This window comes from Petaurus breviceps, unplaced genomic scaffold, assembly GCF_028583685.1.
Source record: "Petaurus breviceps papuanus isolate PSGF00001 unplaced genomic scaffold, PetGlider_PUasm1.0 91133, whole genome shotgun sequence".
Taxonomy (NCBI): domain Eukaryota; kingdom Metazoa; phylum Chordata; class Mammalia; order Diprotodontia; family Petauridae; genus Petaurus; species Petaurus breviceps.
This window is the reverse complement of record NW_027187419.1, coordinates 53,856,625-53,884,325: the sequence shown is the minus strand read 5'-3', so window position 1 is coordinate 53,884,325 and position 27,701 is coordinate 53,856,625. Positions and strand designations below refer to the sequence as shown.

The 27,701-nt window shown below is 38.5% G+C and overlaps 1 protein-coding gene across 1 annotated transcript in view; it reads left to right on the top strand.

Annotated features, from left to right (window-relative positions):
- XPO4 (exportin 4) overlaps positions 1-27,701 on the top strand; it is a 212,280-nt gene that overhangs the window by 45,664 nt on the left and 138,915 nt on the right. The window lies entirely within an intron of this gene.

Here is a 27,701-nt window from a genome sequence, read left to right as displayed (position 1 = left end):
GGGATTGGTTATTCAAGGTTTCTAAGTGTAGCAGCAAGCACCCCAGCGTTCCCAGGGTGGCTGCCAGCACAGGTTTTTGGATCTGCTTTGATAAAGGAAAGCAACTCAAAATGGGTTAACAAGTTTACTTTAATCAGTCAAATATGTATCGTTCACCTAGTTCAGGGGAAAAAGGTCAGCACCCCGAACTTCAAAGCATACAGGCAGAATTATCAAGACAGAAACAGATCAAGTAGACAGCTTTCCAAACTGTCTAGCCATTACCCAATCAACATCTGGGTTTTTCAAAGCCAGGGGGCTCTGGACAGCGGCTAGCCCAGAGTTTTATCAAATCACAGAACACTTCTCAAAGTGAGCCCCAAAACAAAGCCTCACGTCAGGGCTTATATAGCCTTCTCCTGGCTCAGAGAATGTAACGACCTTTTGGACCCACTGGCCAATCAAAAAGTATCTACTGAAAAACAAGCCCCCTACCCCAGGCTCCAGGTGCACTTTAGCCTAGGGGCAGGGAAGATCTTTAAATTTACATTCCCATTACACTAAGTCACCAAGTAAACTTTATCCTTTGGATCTGTAGTCCATAAGGTTCTCAGACAAGCTGCCTGAACTCATGTCCGAGTCAGGCAAACAGTCTAGAGCTGCTTAAATGGAAAAAAAAATTAACATGGATGAGCTCCCACAATATGATCTAGAAAAATTGCTTGGCACTAGTATTCTAAGGATACAAAAGACATACTTTTTATTTTGGCTTCTATATTGTAATACAATATGAAGTAACAACATATATATAACAAATATCAGTGCATAAACATTCAACCACCCAAATGCCATGAAATTTCCACCAATCTATGAGCATAGTTCATAAGATACATGAATGTCCAATTGCAAAGAGAGATTGCCACCAGGAAGGCACAACTCTAACCCTGGAGCAACTTCTCATGTATGGGCCATTGATCAAGGCAAAGAAACCACACCACAAATGTAGTTTCAAGACTGACATCCACAGAAAATCTTGTAAGAGATGGAATAATCCAATCCAACCCACAGAAAATCTTGTAAGAGATGGAATAATCCAATCCAACCCAATAAACATTTATTAAACGCCTAATATATGCCAGGCACTGTGTTCAGTGCTGTAGATACATTTAATAAAAAAAAGTCTCTACCCTCAAGGAGCTTACATTCTAATGAGGGAGGAGACAAAATCTAGAAAAAGGCAGGAAAGTAGAAGGGGAATAGGATACCTGGGACATTTTATTCCATGAAGTTAAAACCAGGCAGCGCAACAGATGTAGAGTCAAGTGAATGGAACAGTAGATAAAATCATGCTACCTTGAAAGACAGCACTAAAAGCAGCCACAAAGGTAAGAAGCACAAATAATGCCACCAGGAGACTCCCATAAGGGCAGATCTATTTTCTATTAAGCTGCAGAAAATATGGTCATACACAGGTAGGATGTACTCATGAAGAGAATGTAACTCTGGTGCCATAGAAGCTGAGGTCTCTAGAATCAGCATTGGGAAAAAGAAGATGGAGTCAAGGATAAATGTCACCTTCTACCACCATAATAGGTATAACCTTATCATTGATCACTTAAGAGGACATATCACCCTGACTCATAGGATGTGAAATATATTGCTGTTTTGGACAGTAGAGCATAATTAACCATTGCCTTCTAGTCATTTAATAAGAGATAATTAAGAAAAATATCATTATAACCCTTGGAAAGGCTTAGACTTAGAAGACTGAGTGACCAGTACTACCCATATCTGGGCCACATCAGATTAATCATGGAATTTGCTAAAGAGGTTATTGGTGTCAGCAGGAAAGTAAACACCATGACTTTGGTATGTCTGGACTCAGAGAACATTTTTAGTGGAGAAGATGTAATTATAATTGTACCAAATCCAGTCCATTCAAGATACTAACAGGATACTACAGACAAAAAGCTATGACCCAATATCTGTATATTTTGGCCATCCATGCAGAGGCTTATAGGATAATATAGGCAGGTAGTAACAATGAATATCACAAGAACACCTACTCTTCAGCTTCAGAAGTGGATTCCAGGGGCGGCTAGGTGGCACAGTGAATAGAGCACTGACCTTGGAGTCAGGAGGACCTGAGTTCAAATCTGGCCTCAGACACTTAACACAAAAATTAGCCGTGTGACCTTGGGCAAGTCACTTAGCCCCAATTGCCTTCCAAAAATAAAAAAAAAGAAGAAGAAAAAGTGGATTCCAAGGTATTTGACTTTGGTGACTGGAATTTCTCTGTCATGTGACCAATAAGATGGAGGACTAGACATCTCGTTTACTTCTTATAATCTCTCAAACCTCTCCAAAATAGGAATTATGTGCAAGAAATAAAACTATTTCAGTTGTTTCCATGATCTAAAAAATCCAAGAACCAGACAAATTAAAACCTGATAAACTAATAGCAGAGAAAGTTAATCCCTAACCTCTAACTCACTCACTCAACATCCCTATCTCTACCAACAATCACACTCCCCTCTGCAGGGCTATACAAATTGACTCGTGTGTGCAACAGAATTAAACTCTATTATCCCTAGACCCTTTCCCTCACCCCAGTGACATGGAGATCCAAATGACAGAAATTTGCTTGGGCTATGACAGCAGCACGGCAGTGCTCTGTGCTGCAAACAGAACTTAGAGAAAGGAGGATCACAGGGAAAAGGATTAGGACATGGGGGTGGGGGAGGGCATGTGTGGCACTTCACCAAGCCTGAGGGAAAATGATCAGCATCCAGTTGGAGCCAGTTCTGTTTCCCCAGAAGTCACTTGGGGCAGAGACTGAAGTTGGTGAACTAAGAACTACCCAGCATGTGAGGAGGCTGAGAGGCTTTGAGATCCAGCCTCCAAGGAAACTACTCTCAAAGAGGAGGGAGTCAGAAAATGGATAATAGGGGAAAATAAGGAAAAGAGACTGGAATTACCAGAGATGTAAGAAGGAAAAAACTCAAAGACCTTGTGTGTAAGTAGATAAACCAACAGGGAAGATATTGATAATAGAAGAGAATATGGCCTCCAGATCAGATAAAAGTATTCAGGCATCTCTGAATAAATATTGCAAAATAAAGGAAAATTAATCAATACTTGATGAGTCAGAGGATCCTGTCAATTCCTAAGAAATTGTGGAACCATAGCAGTGGTTTAAAGGAAAAATAAGAAGCATGAGAGCAGAATATGTGGCCTATACAGAAGAAATAATTGGAAGGATAGAAAAACTTGAATCCATGGTGGCAAATTTCATCGAAGAAACAAAAGAGAGGATAAATAATTGGGAATCCAAATACATGGAAATGAATGACAATCTGGAGAAAGGGGAAAAAAGCAATAATATTAAAAGAAAGCATAATCTTTTTTAAAAAAAAAAGCAAAACATCTCAAAGACAGGATATATCAACTTAAGGATCATAGGGCTCCCAGACAAGTCAAAAAAACCTGCAAACCATAATGCAAGAAATAATACAAGAAAACCACCCAACACTTCTGAACATCTGAACACAGAAAACAAAGTTCCAACCAAAATAATTTACAGATTTCCTACAGTAAAAAAATAAACAAAACCCTATGCTGTAAACCTCAAGACACTTACTAGCTAAATATAACAGTTCCACTGACAAATTCTGCAAACAACCAAAAGAAAGATCTTCAGATATAAAGGAAAGGAAAATTTAATAACACAAGACTATTATGTACCTACCAGAAAATACAGCAGGGAATGAAATTATATGTTTTGAAGAGCAAAGAAGTTTAAGATACAACACAAGGTGACCTACCCTGAAAAATCTAAGCCTAATCATTAATGAAAAAAAAAGATGGATATTCAATTATCAAAAGGCATTCAAAAAATTTCTAGAATGAAAATCTCACCTGGACAAATTATTTTTTTAAAATACCCTTAGACAACAGAAATACAAGAATACAATACAAATACAAGAAAAAGTAAACAGATACAAAAACTAAGGACAGAAACAAAATAGCAACACAGATAGCAATTAAGATAGAAATTAAGAAATTTCTTTTTAAATGTACACAAGAAGACAGTGAAAGCAGAAGTAAAATAGAAGTGATGGTGGAGGAACAGGCCTGAACCATCATGGATGAAACCTCACAACACCATCTCTACAGGTGAATCAATGTTTTTGTGAGACTAAATTATAGAATTAGAGAGTGCATAAAAGAGAGCAGGAAGAAAAGAAGACAGAGGGGAATGTGTAGCATAATCTGATCAAGTTAAAACCTAACAATTAAGGTAAAATAACTCCTGTAGTCTCCTTGGAAGAAGAAAGCCTATAGGAAAATGGGCAAGAAAGCAAAGGGAGGCAGGCAGCTAGGTGGCACAGTGAATAGAGCACCAGCCTTAGACTCAGGAGGACCTGAGTTCAAATTCCCACACAGACATTTAACACTTACTAGCCTAGCCATGTGACCTTGGGAGAGTCAATTAATCCCAATTGCCCTGCCTTCTACACTCCAAAAAAAAAAAAAAAAAGAAAGCAAAGGGAGGGATTGAAAATAGGAAGGAAGGGGAGAAATTTTGTGAGTGGTGGGAAGAGTTATCACTGATAAATGATCCTTTGGGAGAATAGAGATATTCTATAGAGATGAGAACCTTACAATATGTACTGATGGATAAGCTCTATAGGTTGTTTAATTAATTATATGTCATAGACTGGATATTAGGAATTCTTTTTCCACTTAGTTTTTCCCATGTGGAAAGTTAGGAAAACTTTTGAGTAACTATTGATCTTATTTAGTAAGCATTGCCATATTCTGGAGCTTAATGCCACAAGCACAATGTTTTCTGCAAATAGGAACATCTAAAGGATTTCATCTTCTATGGAGAACCCCTCTTTTACTTGGACTCTACATTGGATCCAAATGTCTTCCTGTTTCAAATGTTTTCTGATATTAATATTCAGAAGGGTATTTAATATAATTGATACCACTGTTATGTCCTTAATGGATTTTGAATAGTTTTGTCATATGCATGGGAGACACTTTGTAGGAGAGCCTTAAAGGAATTATTTTGATCTAGTAGTTCAAATGCTTTTTGGAGGCAGAGCCAAGATGGCAAAGTAGCAGAAAGAAGTACAGCAAGATCCCCACCATTCCTTACCACTATCATCCCAACCCAACATCTCCACATAAATATGGAAAATACAATAGAACAAATCCTGAAAGGGATGTGGAAAAATTGGAATACTAATGCACTTTTGGTTGAGTTGCCAACTAGTCCAACTATTCTGGAGAACAATTTGGAATTATACCCAAAGGGCTACAAAACTGTGCATACCCTTTGACCTAGCAATACTACAACTAGGTCTGTATCCCAAATAACTTAAAGAAAAGGGAAAAGGACCTATTTATACAAAAATATTTATAGCAGCTCTTTTTGTGGTGGCTAGGTATTGGAAATCTAGGGGATGCCCATTAATCAGGGGAATGGCTGAACAAGCTATGGTATATGATTGTGATGGATTGAGTGCTCTAAGAAACCATGAGCAGGACAATTTCAGAAAAAATTTGGGAAAACTTATATGAACTGATGCAAAGTGAAGTGATCAGAACTAGGTGAACACTATACACAGTAACAGCAATATTGCAAGGATAATCAACTGTGAAAGACTTAGTTACCCTGATCAAGACAATGATCAGAGACAATTCCAAAGGACCCATAATGAAAAATGTTATCCACCTCTAGACAGAAAACTGATAAACTGTAAAAGAAGATTGAAGGATACTTTTTTAAAACTTTATTTTTATTGTTTTATTTTGTTTGTGTTTTCTTTTGCAACATGGCTAATACGGAAATAAAAATCTTGCTCAAGCAACAAACTCTCAAAATTGTCATAGATGAAATAGAAGATAACAATTTCATGAGATAATATTAAAATAAAATCAAAAGATTATAAAAAGAAGAAAATATAAGGTATCTCTTAGCAAAAACAACTGACAAAAAAAATTGAGATCATTTAAACATTGGACTACCTGAAAATCATGATCAAAAAAAGAATCTAGACATATTTCAAGACATCATGTAATTAAACTACCTAGAATTCTTAAAGCCAAAGGGCAAAGCGGAACTATAAAAAACCAGTAACATCTGAATCACTGAAATGTTTCCAATTTAAAGCCCCCAACGGCCTTGTTTGTTTAGCCAATCAAACTGTTCCTTTCTTGACAATTAAAGACCTATCACACCTGATAAAGGGATTGCAGGGTCCCACAATTATGTTCATGCATTTAAAAAATCTAATCATCAGTTGATTAGGTGGGAGTGCCAAAATCCCCTCCTTTATGTAGGTACAGATTGTCTCCCACAGCAAAATGAAAGCTCTTTGAACAAGGATGACTGTCTCATTCTGCCTTTGTATCTCTAGGACACAGCACAGTGCCTGGCACAGAGCAGGTACCTAATACTACATGTTTATTGAACTGAACAAGATAGACTTCAAAAGGAACTATGGAAGAAGAGAAAAAAGGCAGCTTCTCTTCCCCTTGGCAGAATCCTATAATTTTAGAGATATATTTAAATAATTCAGAAGTACTTCATTTTAGGGAAGCTAGGTAGCACAGTGGATAGAGTACCAGACCTGGTTCAAATCTGAAATAAGACACTATCTTGACACTGGGCAAGTCACTTAACTGTCTGCCTCAGTTTCTCCATCTATCAAATGAGCTCAAGAAGGACATGGTAAACCAGTCCAGTATTTTTGCCAAGAAAATCCCAAATGGGCTCACAAAGAATTGGACATGACTGAAAAACTACCCAACAACAACAACAAACCAGTTTAAGAAGCTCCCAATAAATGCTGTCGTTTGTACAGCATGTGATCATGATGGACGTACATAGAGATCTCACTAATGAATTTCTATAGAAACTTTAAAATACATTTCAAGGAGAACATTCTTTAGTGGCTTTAAATGCTTCTTCTTTCAGAGTGGTCTCTAATTCTTTGAAATAATGATCAAGTAGGAAGACCATAGATACCAAATAAACTCTATAGTAGTATTTCTATATCTCCAAATTTAACGAAGTTAAATTAATCTTTAAATTAGGAGCATTTATTAGTTCTGACAGAAAACTAATTTTTTATTGTCAATTAAAAAATTTAAATGCATATTTGGTTTCTATAACATTCCGATATTACCTGGGGATAACAGATTTCTCATTATTTCTAGAATCTCTCTTACTCCCAAAAGAAATTCTCAGTTTTGAGCATTTGATTCTTTAGGGATTGGAAGGTGCTACAGAAAGCATTCAGCAAGTCCTTTGTTTCTCACATTTTAAAAGTCAATATTCTTTTATGTGGTAAAGGAAGGACCTAATGTGATAGGATTCTTTTATTTGGTCTAAACTTTAATGTTTACTATATTACTATTTTTGCATCTCCAGGATTCATTTCTTTTTATAGAATATCTGTTGTAGTTAATCCTTCCAGTTACTTTCTATCTGAAAACCCACAAAGGCAAAAAATTGCCTTCTCTATCAAAAATGTAAAGCAATTCTTTGCTGAGTAGTTATGCTTCTGTGTGACCTAGGGAACTGCAAAGGGTCTGCTTTTGTCACTGGGCCCAAGGACCAAACGATAGCACCTAAATTTATGAGGGGAGAGAGAAAGAGTGAGAGAGAGAGAGAAACATCTCTCTTATCCAAATTGTGCTGATTATTTCTTCCTGCAAAAGTCAATGGCTTTCATTTTCATGTCCTTAATCTGATTGTGATTTTGAAAAACAGTTTAGAACAGAACCTACCATAACTACTACCAAATAAGAAGAAACATGCAACAGAATGAATACACAATTAATGTACAACCTATTTAGGAGTAACTGAAAAATTGTTTTATGTGTCAAAGGTAAGTCATTTAAATGTAAATGTTGATAAAACATGCCTAATTGGTTGTATTGATATTTCACATTACATTTCTAATAAATCTTTTTTTTTTTTAAGACATCTCAATTCCTTTTTTTTAATTTATAGATTTTCTTCCAAATATGAATGGAGAGAATTGAAAATTGGTAATGGATCCTATAAAGCAGAGACTTAGTAAGTACTGGCCATCTGGGGGGTTCCAATAAGGAAAGTGAATAGAAGACTCTACAACAGCTGTTTTATGTGAAGGAATGGACCCCAGATACAAAGCATTTTAAAATACTATTCCCCCAAAGCACTGTTTTCCATTCCCTCATGCATGATTATTTTCCATGCAATAGTTTCCTTTTATTATCACACCTGCTTCTCTTGGCAACTTCTCTGGTTTCAACGAACAGCACATCAGCACTTTAATTCCAGGTTGGGGATTTGGAATTGCAGAGATTGTTCAAAGTAACTATGCTTTCCATTAGATGTTTGGTCTTCTTTTATCAGAAAGCTCATTGGTTGGTTCATTCTGTAAAACTTCAATGGTTTTCACTGTCTGATTGTAATCTGATGGTCCTACCAGGCCTTTAAGAACCAATGAAGTCCTTCAGGCAAGCATCCTTAAAAGGGGGAGAAAGGAATGAGATCTAGAAGCCAAGATTAATAAATTGAACAAAAGGGTAGAAGACAATTCCAGGATACAACAAATTAAAGAGCAGCTAACATAGAGATGGTGAAGCTGAAATAGATGGTATATTGCCTTCAGGAGATATCATGGTATACAATGCATTTCTATGCTTAACCTAGATTCATGCAATGATAAACTTTTACTGAGGATGGTTGAAAAAAGATAATTATCTAGAGAAGCAGGAGCAGAGTCTTAAAGTTATTAATATTGTTTTGGTAGGGTTTAGTATGATCTATCTCAAATAGTTTTTCAAGGTAATCTGAACTTCATAAAGTATCTTTTTAGTGTAATGCAACACGTTCCTATTCGGTTCCCTGGGACATTTTGCATAAACCCTCCATTAGAAGTACTTCATGGTTATAAGCTTTTCAAATTAACAAGTTAAATCATCACAGCTGCAGAGAGGTCAGGAATAACAACAGGATTAAGAGAAGTAGGACTCTTAGTCCAAATGAGTCTGGTGAAGTGATTCCACATTTCTTATTCTCACTTGTGGTTACTTATGTGCAATATGCTGACATTTGTCTTTTGGTCTGCCTATATATTATGAACTACAGCGATGATAATGCTGAAAGTATTTTTTTTTTTCTGAATTTACATGTTTTAGTTGGGGATTGAGTTTATGGTGAGGATTTTATAAGTGAAAGTCTGTTGTTCCTTTGCAAACAGCAGAGGGGGCTGTTGAACTGCTTTTATAAACATAATTCCATCTATTTAATTTTAATTATTTCTTTATATAGCCATATTTGGGCAATGCGGCTGTGCTGTCCCACTGTCCCATCATACCTCATAGACTGCACACGTCAGATAACCAAATCCCTATCCTACTTACATAATGTGCAAGTCATTAAACCAGGTTTTCTCTAAAAGAACTTTCAGTAGCATGTCCTAGTTTCAGCCTGAGTTATTATTAAACACTTGCTATTCATTCATTCATCCAATGTGATTTCTTTGGTGGAGATAACTACATGTATGGATCACAACCCCTCCTTTAGTAGATAATTTCATGAATTGCTGTGAGTAAAAAAAAAAAAAGTCATCCTCTGGCAGTAAATCTTCTTAACTTTGGGACAGTCCATTGCTGAGGCCATACCTGAAGTCTTTCTAGATTGGGGAATGTGCCAGAGCTTGGGCTCTACCGACACAATCTTTGAAAAGTTAGTGGCCTCTTCAGGCCCCTATAAACATAGAAGTAGGACTTTAGTACAGGTAATAATTGAGTACTTACTGAATGAATAGCATGGTACTTGTATGATAAGTACTACATAGGATATAGAAGTATGATATCTAGTCTTTCTCAAAGGGGTTTATATATCCCTGATTAAACTAGACCAGGGGTGGAGACCCTGTGGCCTTGAGGCCACAAGTGGCCCTCCAGGTCCTCAAGTGTGATCCTTTGACTGACTCCAAACTTCACGCACTTGAGGACTTAGAGGACCACATGTGGCCTTGAAGCTGCAGGTTCCCCATCCCTGAAACTAGATATATACACGTAACATAAAAAAGACAGTATATGAAATAGTATTTTAAAAATGATACAGATTACATGTCCTATAGTTGGTATAGGAAGAATGAGGAGAAATTCATGGAGAAGGCTGGACTTGATATGGACTTTGAAGGATGAGCAGAAATAATCAACAGATGTAGAGGAAGGGTTTGGGTATAAGAGGCAGAAAGAATTGCATAAGTAGAGGTAACCTTCAGTCTGGTATGTTTGTTAAACAGTGGGAGACCAATGTGGCTAAAGAGGTGAGATTTTAGAAAGCAGTGGGAGATAAATTTTGCGTGGGGCACAGGGACCCCAAAAATCCCCTACCCCCCAAAAATTAAAAGTCAGAGGTATCTTGAGGAAAGAACAGGAAGTTTTATTTAGTTCTCATGACATGAGGGCATCCCTTCCACCACTATGAACCAGCAGAATGAGGTGTGTTAAATAAGATGGAACAAGGATTTATACCCTAATGCAGTCAAGCTCCCTCCCACCACTGTCCCTTCTCCCATTGGCTGAGAGGCAGGCTTACAATTTGGGCATGAAATCTCTTCCAATGATAAGGAACAAAGAAGCCCTCCACTGTCTCTCAGTGGCTGGGAGGCGGGCTTACAAAGAACAAGGAAATATGGGATAACCAATCCAAATGTACCTATTTGGCAAATGCCAAAGTGAAGAACAGGGAAGGGCTCTAAGAGATTCCTAAAATTCCTGAAGGGTTTAAGGCTGATTGACAGGAAGGGAAGGGAGGAAAGGTCCTAGGTTGTATAATTTCTTAGGAAACCCAGGACTCAAGTCTGTCCAGTCTTATGAAAGTCTGTCTGGTTTCTAGATAGTTTCTCTCCTTTCTCATTCTGAGGAGTCTTCACAGAGGGTGCAGAAAGAGAGTGTACCCTACTCAATTTGAATAGATGGGATTAGGAAAAGATTGTGGAAGGTCTTAAAGAATAGGCTTGGAGGGTGGTGGAGCCAAGATGGTGGCGTAGAAGCAGGAAAACTCCATGAGCTCCCCCCATAACCCCCTAAGATACCTATAAAATATGACTCTAAACAAATTTTAGAGCTACAGACCCCACAAAGTGACAGAGAGAAATAAATCTCCTGCTGAAGGCAGCCTGGCAGGCAGACAGGAAGGGTCTATCACAGTGTACTGGGAGCCTAGCTCAGCCCTGCAGTGAACCCAGTTTTAGCCCCAGGGCAGCCCCAACAACAGCAGTTGGAGCGGACCTCAGGAGAGTAGATCACCATCAGCTGCGGCAGTTTCCAGAAATATCAACCTATAAATCTATAAATGCCAAACACAAAGTAAAAGGTCAGTGCAGAACTCTGTTGGAACTGAGGGGGACTAGGAGCACAGTCTGGCCTCTGCCCCCAGAGCAAGAAGCAGCAGAGGTGTGGCAGCCATGCAGTCACCTCCATGTGGCTGATTCAGAGCTCCTGGCCTGCAGATTGTAAAGGGGCCAAGTGACCATTCAGAAGGTAATCACTCTTGCTTTAACCTGCCTAGATCTGGATCACAGTCTTGGGTGGTAGTCCTGAGGTATGTGACCAGTGAGCCAGAGCTTCTGGGGGCTGTAGAGATGGTGTCCTCCTGATAGCTCCAGCAGCTGCAAAACCCCCAGCGATTTGGGACAAAGCTCTCCCCTCTGGAAGGAGAGTTCTACCGTGACAAAGAGCTCAAAAGTCAAGTAATTGAGTGGCAACATGAGCAAGTAAAGGAAGCAAAGCAAGCACAGCAATCCACCTTTAGATTCCTTTTTTGGGGACAAAAAGGATCAAAGGATAGAACAGGAGGAAGAGAGTGAAGTCAAAACTCCTGCACCAAAAGCTTCCAACAAAAACATGGATTGGTTACAGGTCATGGAGGAGCCCAAGAAGGATTTTGAAAATCAAGTAAGAGAAGTGGAGGAAAAATTGGGAAGAGAAATGAGAATGATGCAAGAAAATCATGAAAAGAGAGTCAAAAACCTGACTGAAGAAAATAGCCCCTTAAAAAATAGATTAACTCAAATGGCAAAAGAGGCCCAAAAAGCCAACGAGGAAAGGAATACCTTAAAAAGACAAATTTGTCAGATGGAAAAATAATCTCAAAAGCTCACTGAAGAGAATAATTCCTTCAGAATTAGATTGGAGCAAATGGAAACTAAGGACTTTATGAGAAACCAAGATACTATTAAACAGATTCAAACAAATGAAAAAAATAGAAGGCAATGTGAAATATCTCACTGGAAAAAACATTGACCTGGAAAATAGATCCAGAAGAGATAATTTAAAAATTATTGGACTACCTGAAAGCTATGATCAAAAAAAGAACCTAGAAATCATAATTCAAGAAATTCTCAAGGAAAATTGCCCTTATATTTTAGAACCAGAGGGCAAAATAGAAATTGAAAGAATTCACTGATCACCTCTTGAAAAATATTCCAAAAAGAAAACTTCTAGGAATATTATAGCCAGGTTCTGGAGTTCCCAGATCAAGGAGAAAATATTACAAGCAGTCAAGAAGAAACAATTCAAATAGGGGTGGCTAGGTGGCACAGTGAATAGAGCACTGGCCCTGGAGTCAGGAGGACCTGAGTTCAAATCTGGTCTCAGACACTTGACACTTACTAGCCATGTGACCTTGGGCATGTCACTTAACCCCAACTGCCCTGCCTTCCCCCTTCCAAAAAGCAAAAGAAAAGAAAAAAGAAACAAGAAACAATTCGAATATTGTGGAAACACAATCAGGATAACACAAGCTCTAGCAGCTTTTACATTAAAGGATCGAAGGGCTTAGAATATGATTTTCCGGAGATCAAAGAAGCTAGGATTAAAACCAAGAATCACTTACCCAGCAAAACTGAGTATAATGTTTCAGGGGAAAATATGATCATTCAACGAAATAGAGGACTTTCAAGCATTCTTGATGAAAAAACCAGAGTTGAATAGAAAATTTGACATCCAGATACAAGAAGCAAGAGAAGCCTGAGAAGGTACAGGTAAAAGAAATCACAAGGAACTTATCAAAGTTGAACTATTTATATGCCTACATGGAAAAACAATAATTGTAACTTATGAAGCTTTTCTCAGTATGAGGATAGTTGAAGGGAATATAAACATATATATGCATACATACATATGTCTATATAGGAGCATATATGTGCATATGAATACATATGTGAGTGTATGTATATATGTGTACAGGTATACATAGAGAGAGGGCACAGGATCAATTGAATAGGAAGGGATGATATTTAAAAGGTGGAATTGAGAGGTGAGAGAGGAATATAATAAGAGGAGATGGGGAAACACAGAATGGGGTAAATTATCTTATATAGAAGAGGCAAAGGAAAACTGTCACAATGGAGGGGAAGAACAGGAAGGCAAAAGGGAATGGATCAACCTTACTCTTATTGAATTTGGCTTAGGGAGGGAATGACATACACACTAAATTGGGTATCTTGCCCTACAGGAGAATAGGGGGGAAGGGGATAAGAGGGGGGATGATGGAGGGGAGAGCAGGTTGGGGGGGGAGGGTAGTTAGAAGCATGCACTTTCGAAAAGGGACAGGGTCAAAGTAGAGAACAAGTGGAGGGCAGGATAGGATGGAGGGAAATATAGTCAGTCTTTCACAATATATCCACTATGGAAATGTTTTGCATAGTTACACATGTATAACCTATATTGAATTGCTTATCTTCCCAGGAAGTGTGGGTGACAAGAGAGGAAGGGAAAGAATCTGGAATTCAAAGTTTGAAAATCAAATGTTTAAAAAAATTATTATTATTATTATCATTTTTTACATGCAACTGGGAAATAAGATATACAGGGGTATGGAGATCCATCTTGCCCTACCAGAAAGTTGGAGGTGGGATGGGGAAGGATATAGGAGAGAGCAGATTGGGGGAGGGGGTATACAGTGGGATTGCTATTTTGGGGTGATAGGTAGGGGAAAAACAGGGAGCAAATTTGTAACTCAAAATCTTGTGGAAATGAATGATGTAAACTAAACATAAAATTTAATTAAGAAAAAAAAAATAGGTTTACACTGGTTTCCATTTTAAAGATCCACCAAAGAGTTTTGAATATGAAACTATTTTAGGAAGTTTAGGTGATAGTATATAGGATGTTTTACAGTAGGAGAAATTATTTTAAAACTTTTGCTTTTCTAATATTTCCTTCAGTTTCTGCTGCATTAGCTGATAAGGGCCTGGACTAGAGTGGTATCAGTGGGATTGGAAAGGAAGAGATAGATTCAATGAATTTTCATAACTTGATGACTGACTGGATTTAAAAATGAGTCAAAGATGACAGAGGAGTTTAGTATGGGTGATTGGAAGATTTAAAGAATGGTGGTACGAATGACAGCAAGAAGGAAAGCAGGAAAGAGAAACTGATTTTTGAGGGTAGGGGCTGGTGTGGGGAGAGAAGGATCATGGGATTTATTCTTTGGCTTTGTACAAGATGGATTCAAAATGATGACAGAGTATTCAACTGAAAATATTTGAAAGCTTTTCTTGACAGTTCCCAACAGTTCCAACACTTTGGGACTTTTTTGGAATTCTCTAACATGCCTTCTTTCCATAAGAAACTCATCATTAGGGAATCTCATTATCTTGCAAGATGGCACCTTCTTGGTACACATATCTTATCAGTACCCTCTACCCCTCAGATTAGACCCTTTGTCTGGAGAGCAAGGCCAAAGAGGGAACTCCAAACAGTTTTTCTCCACATATGCTACTAGCTCTGCTGCTTTTGGAACTCTCCATCATACCATGAGGGCAAGAGTTGTCTTGCTTTTTATTTATATTATATCCCTAGCACTTAGCATAATGCATAACATATAGTAGGGCTTAGAAGTGTTTATTATTTGCCTGACAGAAAAGGCAGTTGATATTGGACAAGGGTACATGAAAAATTATGGCTATAAATACAGATTTGGAAGTTACCCACATAAAAATAATAGCTGAAGCTATGAAAATGCATCATTTATCCTAGTTAAGAGGGAAAAGACAAAAAATTCAGATCTCAGTTTTGGAAAATGCCAACAGTTACAGAACACTTCTAAATTATATCCATGAAATATTGGAATGTTTGGAGGTTAGAATGTCAGTCAATAAGCATATATTAAACACCTATGATGTGCCAGGACTGTGCTTAGCAATGGAGACACAAATCTGAAAAAGAAAGGCTCTCAAGGAGCTGGAATTGGAGAGCTAAAAGGGGGAGGGAGGGAAGGAGAAGGTATTCATTGCAGAGCATGATGGAGAAGTCCAAAAAGAGTACAGAGGGGTAGGAAATGAAGAGATGCCTGGCCTGGTTTCTCTCCTTAAATGGAGGTTTCGGAATTCATGCCTCCAACCCAGTAATCACAGAGGTAGGGAGTACTAATGAGTTGTGAGTACTAAAGTTGACTGGCTCTTCTTGAAGGATGATGAAACTTTCCAGTGATGAGGTTCCAGAGGACATGACAGAGAAGTCTAAAATAGTATAGTGGGGTGCGAAAGAAATTTTGTGAAAAAGTCTTTTTGCCTATTAACCTACATATACTTTGAGAGAGAGAGCTGAAGATCCACCAACCTGCGTGAGTTTTTAAAAATAAGCATAAAAATTATTCAGACAGGGACATATATATTTGCTTGAGATGGATTACAAGTTTGAAATACCTACTTTATATGTTCTAAGAATGCCTATCCCATTGTTAAGTTTTTGAGCTGTTTACTAATAAGCAAGTACAACTTTGCATAGTCCTTTTCCCATGACACTCTTCCTGCTGCAAACAGGCATTTTTATTGGGATTCCTGCATGGAAAACCAAGAACTAGTTGTGTACATTAAAAAATTTTTCTGACTGTGAACTCAGTTCTTTGTCTGCTATACTATGTTTCACGGCTTAGTGCTAAAAGTCTCAAAAATGTGTACTACATAATAGAGGGCAAGTATAAACAGACAGGTTATGGAGAAGGGGTGGGTGAGTATCTTATAATGTTATGGGTTAATAATTTCTGAAGACTGAGGTGCTAACTTTAACTAGGAACAATGTTCTCCATTAAGTAAGTTTGACCTTCATGGTACAATATGTCATTTAAAAGAGACAGCTTGGTATGCTGGATTTGGAGTTAGAGGACCTGGGTTAGAATACTGGCTTTAGGGGCGGCTAGGTGGCGAAGTGAATAAGAGCACCAGCCCCAGAGTTGGGAGGACCCAGGATTGGTTCTGGTTCTGGCGTCAGATACTTAACATCCACACAAAATAACTGGCCATGTAACCTTGGGCAAGTTACTTAACCTCAATTGCTTTAAAAAAAATAAAAGAATACTGACTTTACTACTTTTTGCTTCATAGCCTCTCTGGGACTGGTTTTGTTTTTCTCAAATAAGGGGGTTGTACTAAATGACAACTTCTTTTCATATCTAAATAGTATTAGATATTGAAATGGTCAAAACAATTTTATCTTTAGCAGACTAACAGCTGTGGCCTAAATCAAACTGGGGATAAAATAATCATAACATGATGAAGTCAATCAATCAATTTTAAGCACCTACTATGTGCCAGGCACTGTTCTAAGTTCTGGGGATTTAAAAGAGGTAAAAGACTGTGCCTCCCCAGGGGTGCCTAGGTGGTACAATGAATAGACCACTGGCCCTGGAGTCAGCAGGATCTGAGTTCAAATCCAGCCTCAGACACTTAAGATAAAAAAAAACTAGCTGTGTGACCTTGGGCAAGTCACTTAACCCCAAATTGCCCTCCAAAAAGCAAAAAAAAAAATTAGTTTTAACATGCAATTGGGGGAAAAATACAATTTCTTTTTTAAAAAGGGCAACTAGTTGGCACAGTGGATAGAGTGCTAGGTGTGGAGTCAGAAAGACCTGAGTTCAAATCCAGCCTCAAACATTTATTTAACCTATTTGTCTCAGTTCATCATCTGTAAAATGAACAAGGAAATGGCAAACAACTCCAATATCTCTGCCAAGAGAATCCCAAATGGGGTCATGAAGAGTCAGACACAACTAAAAATAACTAAACAACAACAAAGTTGAAGATAATCTCAGCGGAAAGTCATTAAGATTATAGAGGACTAGGAAAGGGTACTTGCAGAGACTGGTTCTTTAGCTTAGACTTGAAGGAAGTCAGGGAAACCCAGAGGTATAGATAAGAAGGGTGCTGACTGCAGTAATCAGAAGAGGCTACCTCACCAACCCCTTGGCTGGAGCAGATTTTGTGATTTTGCTGGAAACTTGCTGCACCTGGAGCCCATTGTTCTGACTAGATATCAATCTCTTCCCAGCCTTTGGCTATTTTGCAAAACAATTTAACAATTTTCCACTGCTGCTCCACCTGAGAACACCTCTCAGTCAAAGTGTATTTAAACCCTTCCTCTTTTGCTCAGGACTCCTTCACTCTTGTGCTGTCCTGAACTGCAATTCCCTTGCCTCAACTAAAGAGGCTTGTTTCTATTTTGGTAGTTTTCTTTATTTCAGGTTGACAGTGGAAAACATTACAGGCGTAGGGGGCAGTCAGTGAAAAAACACTGAAGTCTGGAGATGGAGTGTCACGTATGAGGAACAGCAAGAAGGCCAGTGTCCCTGAATTCCAGAGTACATAGAGGAGGGTAAGATAAAAGAAGACTGGAAAAGTGGGAAGAAGCCAGGTTATGAAGGGCTTTAAAAACCAAACTGAGGATTCTGTATCTGATTGTGGAGATAACAGGGAGTAACTGGAGTGAGGGTTGGAGGAGGGGTTGATAAAGGTCAGGCCTGCACTTTTGGAAAATCAGTTTAGAGACTTGAGGCAGACAAACCAACCAGTAATTCATTGTAATAGTTCAGGCATGAAGTGATGCAGTGTCAGAGGAGAGAAAGGGAGTGGATTCCAGTGATGTTGGAAGGCATGAAGTGATGCAGTGTCAGAGGAGCGAAAGGGAGTGGATTCAAGTGATGTTGGAACGATAGAAACAATAGGATTTGACAACTGGTTATATGGGGAGTGAGGGAAATCGAGGAGTAGAGGTTAATATCTATGTTGCAGACTGGCTGGGGATATCTTCAATAATAATTGGTAATTTAGGAAAAAGGGAGGAGATAATGAATTCAGTTTCATACATGTTGACATTAAAATGTCTATGAGAAATCCAGTTCAAGATAAGCAGTTGGAGATGAGAAGTTAAGCTCCAACAAGTAGATCTGAGAGTTATTTGTATAAATCCAGTTCAAGATAAGCAGTTGGAGATGAAAAGTTAAGCCCCAACAAGTAGATCTGAGAGTTATTTGTATATAAATAACTGAAACCACAGAAATTGACTAGAATTTTCCCTTAATGAAATGATATAGAAGGAGAAGAGAAGAGGGTCCAAGTCAGATCTTTGGGGGACTTATATGGTTAGTGGTCATGATGTGAATGAAGATCCAGGAAAGGAGACTGTGAAGACAGGTAGGAGGAAAATTATGAAAGAGCAGTATCTTGAAAACTTAGAGAGGTCCCAGGACAGAACCACTGAAGCTTAGAGGGAGTGATCTAAATGGGAATCCAGCAAAGGAGACAGAATGGTAGAGGTCAGAATGGTAGAAGGAGAACCAGGAAAGGGTGGTGTCCTGAAAATCTAGAGGGAAGTATCAAGGAGAAGAGGATAATCAATAGTGTCAAAGACTACAGAGAGAAGAGGTCACTGAATTTGAAAAATAAGAGAGCATTGGTAACTTTGGAGAAAATAGTTTCAGCGGAAAGATGTGTTTGGAAGTCAGATTGTATGAGGTTAAGAAAAGAGAAGAGAGAAAGTGGAGATAGCTATTGTAAACAGCCTTTTCAAGGAATTTAGCCACAAGGTCAGATGAGGTACAAAATGATAGTTATTAGGCATGGAAGGATGAAGTGAGGGTTTTTTTTTATGATGGATGAGATATGAACATGTTTATAAGTAGTAGGGAAGCAACCAGTAGACAGTGAACATAAGTGATAGAGTGGGGATGACAGACAGAATAATCTGTTGGAGGAGACAGAATGGAATGTGATCACTTGTGCAGAAGAAGTGATCTCTTACACTTTAGCTTGGTAAAGAGTAAGGCTACTTCATCATGCGAAACTAGGTTGAAGGAGGAGATATGGCAGAAAGCATCTGAATGATATGAGATAAGATAAGGTGAGAGAGAAAAAAGAGAATGGTAATGGTCTCATTTTTTTCTGTAAAATATAAGGTAAAGCTCTCCGTTGAGAGAGGAGGGGAGGAGAAGCCATGGCAGGTTTGAGGGGGAATTAAAAGGTTTGGGAGAGCTGTTGAGTGTTTGAGTGGGATAGTTAGTTGATAAGAGAGGTATGGTATGATTACTTAGCAGCAGTGGAAGTCCAATTGAAGTTGTTTAGCATAAATTTGTAGTGGATCCAAAGAGAATGGTTGCATGATTTTCTCTACCTTCATTCAGCAGCATGTGTATAGTCTAAAGGTTGACCAGATACAACTGGTAACACACTAAATGAGTCAGGAACTCAAGAGAATAGGACAGAGTTGAACTGGTTCACCAAAAGATCAAGATGGGGAAAAGAGGGAAGAATGGTTAGTGTAGGAGAGAGATTCTAGGAGAGAATTGAGAGATTGAAGAATTAGAGGCCATTGGGTGGATGAAAAATAGGGTTTGGTAAGGGAAGGCAGAGGGAGAAGTGGAAACCCAATAGATTATGGTCAGATAACAGGTTTTTGGAATTCTTGAACAAGGAGGTAGTACATTTGTGAGTAATGGCAAGATCAAGACTATGACCATCTTTGCATGTGACTGAGGTGGGGTGGAGTAGTAGGTCTTAGAAAGTAAATAAGTTGAGAACTTTGTGGTTGGGGTATTTGATGAAGAGTCTGTATGAATGTTGAAGTCCCAGGGCATGAGGTCAGAAGTTGGGGAAAAGAGAAAAACTGTGATCTAGGTATTGAACTAGTTGAAGAAAGAAGGGGATACCTGAAGATCCGTAGATAATAGCTACCAGGATTTTGACTGGGTGGTAGAAATGAACTGTATGAACCTCAAAGGAGGAGAAGTTGCTAAATGATAGAAGGGGAGAACCTGGAAATGGTGATGGGGAGCAAGGAATTGTTGGACTCCCCTGGCTTGATGAGTGAACTGAGAAGAGTGAGTAAAGCAGAAGCCAATGCTGGGAAGGATGACCAAGGAGACCATGTCATCAGGGGGAGACGGGTTTTAGTGATTGCTAGAAGATGGAAGGAGTGGGAGAAGAGAAAATTTAGGATGAAGGGAAACTTGTTGAGTATGGAACAGGCATTCCAGAAGGTACAGTGGAAGGTTAGGTGGCATTTGATTGAGACCTAGGGTTGGAGGGTCAAGAAGGATAGGAATAAGGAATCAAGGTGTTTGGGATGGGCAATGGGGTTTAGATGATAACCAACAGGGGCTCAGAATCACTGAGATGTGTTGGGTATGACCAATGTAAGAATGTTTATCACTGGGTGGAAGACACCACCTTCTTTTTCCAAAGAAGGATGGAGATCAGGTAGGAAAAAATTACAGCAGAGGATGTAATTCTCAGATCGTCAGATGGGGGGACCTGTGTTGCTATTTTTCTTCCTTCTGAAACCTAGAGATTAGGCAAGAGACACTGCAGCAGGAGATAGAAGTTGAGTTTTCCACTGACATTCCTTTTCCTCTTCCCTCAAGAGTCAATGGCAAGGGGCGGCCAGGTAGCACAGAGAGTAAGAGCACCAGCTCCAGTGTTGAGAAGACCTGGAGATCGAATCTCGAGCTCAGACACTTAGCACCCACCCAGAAACACCTGGCCGTGTAACCTTGAGCAAGTTACTTAACCCCCAATCGCTTAGGGGCGGCCAGGTGGCTCATTGAGTAAGAACACTGGCTCCAGTGTCAGGATGGCCTGGATCAAATCTGGGCTCAGATACTCAGCACCACACCCAGAAATAACTGGCCGTATAACCTTGAGCAAGTTACTTAACCCCGATTGCTTTAAAAAAAAAAAAAAAAGAGTCAATGGCAGCAGGAGATGAAAGGCCTGAGGTCAAAAAGATTATTTCTCATCACACTAGAGTCTCCATGGTTGTGAGCAGGAGATTAGTCTGACAGTAGGAGGTGAAATTTGTCTTGCCTTGGTGTAGATGGAAGTTGTGCGCTAGCAGCCTTCCTCAGGAAACATGAATAGCAGGAGATAGAAGACACTCCATCAGAGAAAGGTCTCCCTCTTCTCACCAAGGATGGAAATCGGGTGGTAAATAGCTACTAACAGTAATTTTGGTCAAATCAAGAATTATAGGCATCATGCCAACATCTTTTCTTTCTTGGTAAAACTTCATCAATCAGGAAATGGAATCATGATTATTATTCATCCTTCCAAATACAGGACTAGGCTTCTACTTGAGGAAGAGTGAGGAAATCTGCTAAGTGAAGGAAACTTCAGAAATCATCAGCTATTAGATGATTTAAGTAATTTAATTCTCCTATTCTTAGGTCATATACCAATTTGCTTGTAAGATTCACTGTAGACCTCCATCAGAGTTTTCTCTGGCTAAGTACTCAGAATATGTGCTGTTTTTATTTATTTTGGTGCTGAGTGATAGTTAAGCATGAATAAAATGTAAGTTGGTCTTTCTAGTAGAAGAGAAAGTAAAAGAGGTAAAGGAAAACCTCTCTATTCTCCTGGTTATGGAGAAAAGAGAATGAAGTGTTCCTTGAAAAAAAAAAAAAGTGAAAAGTAACAAAAAAAATTAAAATGAGAGGGAAAAGAATCTGAAAATTCAGACAGAGTCTTAACCTATATCTAGAGGTTGGAAGGTTAAAGAATATGACCCAGAAAAGAAAGAAGTAGATAGCCTAATGAACTTTTTGAGATAAGTAATAGCCACATTAACATGAACAAAATCGAAGTATGTTGTCTTCCTAAAGTGTGTATTAAGGATCTGATGAAGAGCCATCTGAGGCTTGTAAAACTTGATGTCCACTAAGTCTAATGATTTGTGTGAGGAAAAAATACTATCAGAAAGAACCTGGGGAGGCTAGGTGGTGCAGTGAATAGAGCACCGGCCCTGGAGTCAGGAGGACCTGAGTTCAAATCTGGCCTCAGACACAACACAAAAAACCTAGCTGTGTGACCAACACTAAACAGAAAAAAACTAGCTTGTGACCTTGGACAAGTCACTTAACCCCAATTGTTCTCCAAAAAGCAAAAAAAAAAAAAAGGAAAGAAAGAACCTGAAAAACATTGCTAGAGGGCTTACATGATGATGTAAACCAGTACTGATGCAGGGAACTATAGTTATGGCTAGTTAAGTTAAAACGAATACCAATCATATGATTATCTTTAACAAAAGATGAAAAACTAGTACTAACATGGATTAATTTTTAAAATGTTGCTAGGGAATTATACTGCTCTGAACAAGAGAAGACCTCTTTCTCATTCTAAGTATGTGATCAATCAAGTCTTGTCAATTCTACCTCCAGACCATTTCTTGCATTTATCCTCTTGATTTTTCTAATCCAACAATCCCCCTAATTTAGGCTCTAAATAACCTCATGCCTGCTAATTGGCCTCTCTCCTTTTCAATTGATTCTCCACAAAACTGCAAAAGTGAAAGTTCTAAAGCACAGGTTTGACCACATCACTCCTCTGATCAATACATTCTAATGACTTCTAGGATCAAATACAAACGAACGCCTGTTCTTCACTTAAAGCCCTTTATGGTGGCTATGAGAAACCACCTCTCCTTTCTTTGCACCTAGCTCAGTCTTCCTTTGAATTTCTACCCTTGCCTTCATACCTGGTGATTTCAATTTGCCCCTAATTGTTAAAGTTCTCTCCTCCCCTCTCCCCACCCCCAATTATCTTGTATTTATCTGTCTGTATGCATGTCTTATTTACACCTTCCTCTTCTCAGAATATTAGAAGTTCCATGAGAAAAAGAACTACTTTTTGTGATTGTGCAAGAAAGATGTGTCACACCTTTCATCCCCAATTGAGTGTGTGTGTGTGTGTGTATGTGTGTGTGTGTGTATCAGAGAAGGAATTTGAGCACAAAGGAGTCAAACTTCAGTAGCATGTAGAGGAGATAGAGCCTTGTACCTACACAAAAAAGTAGCTGGAGGTGGGAAATTATTCTCCTTCCACCATTCTTCCCACCACTGACCAATTCATTAGAGAGATTAGACCAATAATAAATAATGCATCTAGCCAGAACTGAGAGAAGACAAACCAGAAAGATAATTTCAGGGAACATGACCACTTCAGTACAGAAAAAAGTACAGCTATGCATTCAACAAAGACATTTACCTTTATCCTTAGAGCTGAGCAGATAGATATACCTTGGGGGAATTTCATGAGGACCATGAAAAAAGAAAAAGACTTTCAGTAAGGAGCTGTGAGTCACCCCTTTGCCACATGTTTGAGCCTAATTTTCCTTGGACTCAAGACAATTATGAGAACCTGTCTCACACTTTTGGGGAAAATGTTTTATAACAATTTAGTACAGTACTTTAGTCAATACTAGATTTTTTTTTGCTTTTTGGAGGGCAATTGGGGTTAAGTGACCTGCCCAAAGTCACATGGCTAGTAAGTATATCAAGTGTCTGAGACCAGATTTGAACTCGGGTCCTCCTGACTCCAGGGCCAGTGCTCTATTCACTGTGCCACCTAGCTGCCCCCAATACTAGATGCTAATAGAAATATTCACTGGATGGGGACTCATGAGCAAGAGAGCTAGAAAAAATCCAAACTCTCAGGGTTACCCCTAGAACCCTGGGGCTAGCTGCCCTTTAGGAAGTCAATAAAAGTGAAAGTGAAGAATGTAGTCTCAGAGGGAGTGTTACGCTTAAATATCTAGTAACAGTGACTCACATGTGGTAGGTGCTTAGTGTTTTTTTCTTCTTCACTAAGTTCTTTAAAATTAGTTGATGTAATTAACGTTGCAAACTTTAAATCGATTATAAATGTCAGATATTATTAACTTTTCAGCCTTATTTCATGTTGTACCCTTTGTTGACGCTATATGCCAGTCAAACTAAATGACCAGCTATTCATTACACTTAAGGTTTCACCTTTTGTTCTAAAGCCTAGAATTAATTTCTTCCAAACATTATCTTTCTTCAAGTCTTGGCTCAGGCTCCACCTCCTTCAAGAAACCTCCCATAATCCATTTGTTATATTCTCTCCCTCTTCAAATTAGTTAGTATTTATTTGTCATATTGCATATAAAAATATGTAATGTACATATTGTACATATGTAACAAAGATATCAGGAGGTCCTTTGGAAATTTCTCAATTACATTTTCTACAACAGATATTAGTGTGTAAGTTGAAATTCTCTTTATAGGTTTTTTGTTGTGTTCATGCTTAACAGGAGCACTGTAAACTAAAGTGACCACAAAGTGATATTTCTTATTGTCTTAGTGCGCACAAAAAATTCAACTCCACCAACTTCTCTGTTTTCCTCTCTTAAGTAGAACCTGTGTAGAACCTCCCTTCTCTCTATTCAGCTTTTTTTATGTCTCCTGGTTTCATTCATAGTGAGAATGTTAGTACTGATGTGGTTCAATTCAGTCATTTTTATATCAATTCATTGATTTAGGACAAAGATTATAGTACCAAGAGAGAATAATTTAAAAATCACTTTATTCTTGGTAACCTTTGTCACCTTTCCACGATTCTGCTACCATCCCTTTGGAAGCAAAAAGGGGCTATGGGAGTGGGGAACCTTAAGCCTGCTCTAAGTCCCCCATCCTCTCACCCCCGCCAACCCATCCTCCAAGCTACTAAAGTGATTTTCCTAAAGCACAGGTCTAACCATGTCACTCTCTTGCTCAATAAACTCCAATGGCTCCCTATGACCTCAAGGACCAAATACAAAATGCTCTATATAAGCATTCAAAGTCCTTCGTAATCCAACCTTTCCAGTCTTTTTATGCCTTACCCCATACCACATACTCTTAAATCTAGTAACACTGGACTCCTTGCTGTTGCGAGAACAATACACTCATCTCTCAGTTCCAGGCATTTTCTCTGGTTTCCTCCCACCTCTCCCCATACCTGGAATATGCTCCCTTTTCACCTGTTTATGAACTTTGAATCCCAACTAAAATCCCATTTTCTATAGGAACTCTTTCCCAACCCTCTTAATTTAGTCCCTTTCCTCTCTTTATTATTTCCTATTTGTCCTGTATATAGCTTGTTTGTACATACCTGCTTGTTTGTTGCCTTCTGCATCAGACTGTGAGTTCTTTCAGGGTCAGGACTGTCTGTATTCTGAGAGCTTAGCATATAATGCCTGGCATATAGTTAGGTGTTTAATCAATCCTTGACAGGGAAGCAGCCAGTAAAGACTGAAGATGAGAAAGAATCCTTCCTCAATCTGGATGCCATGCTGGATCTCTTCCATCACAGTGGTTAATATTTGTAAAGAATATATGTTTTATGCCTTGGCTGATGTTTATCATCAGTGAGTCATTGAACAGTGTTCTTTCTATTGCTACCAACCTATTCCAAGGATGATCTTCATTCATAGATGGGAAACACCATGGTATAAAAAAGCTTGTAAGCTGGCACTTTGTTGTATTGAATCAATTTTTTTTAAGTCAGTAAATACTAATTTCACTAGGATCTTATGTTTTTTTAAATCAGTTATGAGATGGTGAAGGGATGATCTACTGTTTAATATGGCTTTTGAAAGGACGCTTGTTCTCTATATCCTTATTGAGGTTCTCCATTCATGTATAGAGAGCTCGAGAGTAGGCATGTAGGGTGGTCGACATCATTGATCTCTTATCAGTTTTGTTGTTATTCACAAGGTCTGAGATTTTTTTTTTCCTCATGCCTTTGGTACTTGGGGATATACTTTGCAAATCAATCCCTCAATGACCTCACAACAAATTGACTCTAACAGGGATGTTCTTTGTATCTACTTAGTTCAATCTGACTACTTTTCCCTTTTTTCATTCTCTTTAGTGTCATTTCTATCTCCTATATAAGGACCTTACAGGACTATAATTTTAGGGTCCATGAATGGTGGCTCCACCAACCTTGATGGAGAAAAATTTGTTCATATGATTTTTGTAAATGTTTTCCATTTTTCATCTGTAGTCCTCTTTCCATTTTCATCCTTGAATACCCATGGGATGACCTTGGTTAGCTGCATATCACACCAAATTTCTTTAAAATAGCTTTACTGATGGTTTTATGAAATATTGCTCATTGCTGTCCATCACTTCTCTTTATATGATTTTATGCATGAGTTTATATTTTAACTCAGTGTTGCCTTTGGCAGATCTTTCCCTTTGTTTGGCAAGTCAGTCAGATATTTGCTGATGAAGGTTTTCTTCTGGCCTCTTTTGGTTTTGTTGTTGTGACAATTTAATTTGGTTAAATTTCTGGACAACATGCTAATTATGTCAATATCAGTTCTTTTGTCCATTTACCATATTTGATTTTCAGCAACATGTTGTATCAGCAATGCCATATTCACAATGCCTATGGAAATTATAGATATGCTGATATAATGATCCATCACAAAATACATCATGCTTGCCATATGGGGGAATAAGCTAGAAAATTTATTAAAATACCAAAAGACTGAGTCCCAAAACCAGAAAGTGAAAGCCATCAGAGTAGTTATGAAATTGGCACAGGTAGATAAAGTAGAAAGCACCCACATTCTCAAGCCTTTAAAACAGAACAGGCTACCTCAGGCAAAGGTCCTCCTCTCCCCACTCACAGCAACCACCCAGCATCAGGGAAGCGCGCTCCCAGCAGCTCCGGCCCCTGGCAGTCCTCAGCAGGAGTCCTTAGCAGAAATTCTGGCTAACTCAAAAAGGGCTTCGCGCTGCTGCTGCCTCTGCTGCTGCCGCCGCCGTCGCTGCCACTGCTAGCCACCGCAGGAACTCTAGCTTGGCTTCCGCTTCCTCTTGCTCCGCCCCTTCCTGCCAGTCAGCAAGTACAATGGGGCATAGAAGATCTTTAAATCCCATAACCCTTATACATGTTTAAATAATTAAAGCTTTTAACCTTTAATTTAATCATTTTAATGATGTCATCTTTCTCATTCTTTCTTCTACTTTTAAAAATTATAATTTTAACTCTGAGTTGATAGTCTGAGTATATACACACACAGCTGATTCAGGGATAATTCCCATATCTATAACAAGTCTTTTCCTGTCAGTTATAATCAAATCTATTTCATTCTTTATATTTGGTATTCTCCAAGTCCTCAGTATACTAATTCTTTTTTTTTTTTTAAGCTCCTCTATAATTTCTGTATAATCTACAAGTCTTTGGCCTTTTTCATTTTTCTTGAACCAAACTTTTCCATATTTCTTAGCTTTTCCCAACTTTGCCTTGCAGTCACCAAGTATTAGAATGCTTGTAGATTCAATTTGGAGGGTCTTATCAAGTTCTTTGTAGAATTTCTCTACAATTTTGTCCTCAGAAAATGTTAGTGCAGAAGCTACAATGATATTTATGGTCATCTTTTTTTTACATTTAAAAAAATGTTTTTATTTAGGTCTTTTGTTTTTTACATTATTGGTTTCCATTAGTATCCCTTTGAATAAATCTGAAAATATATTCCATGTCCAACACTTGTAGACCTCCCACCTCCACAAAGGAGTCTTCTCATATTTTTTCTTTTAATCTATATTTTTTCTTTATAATTTCAGCATTCGC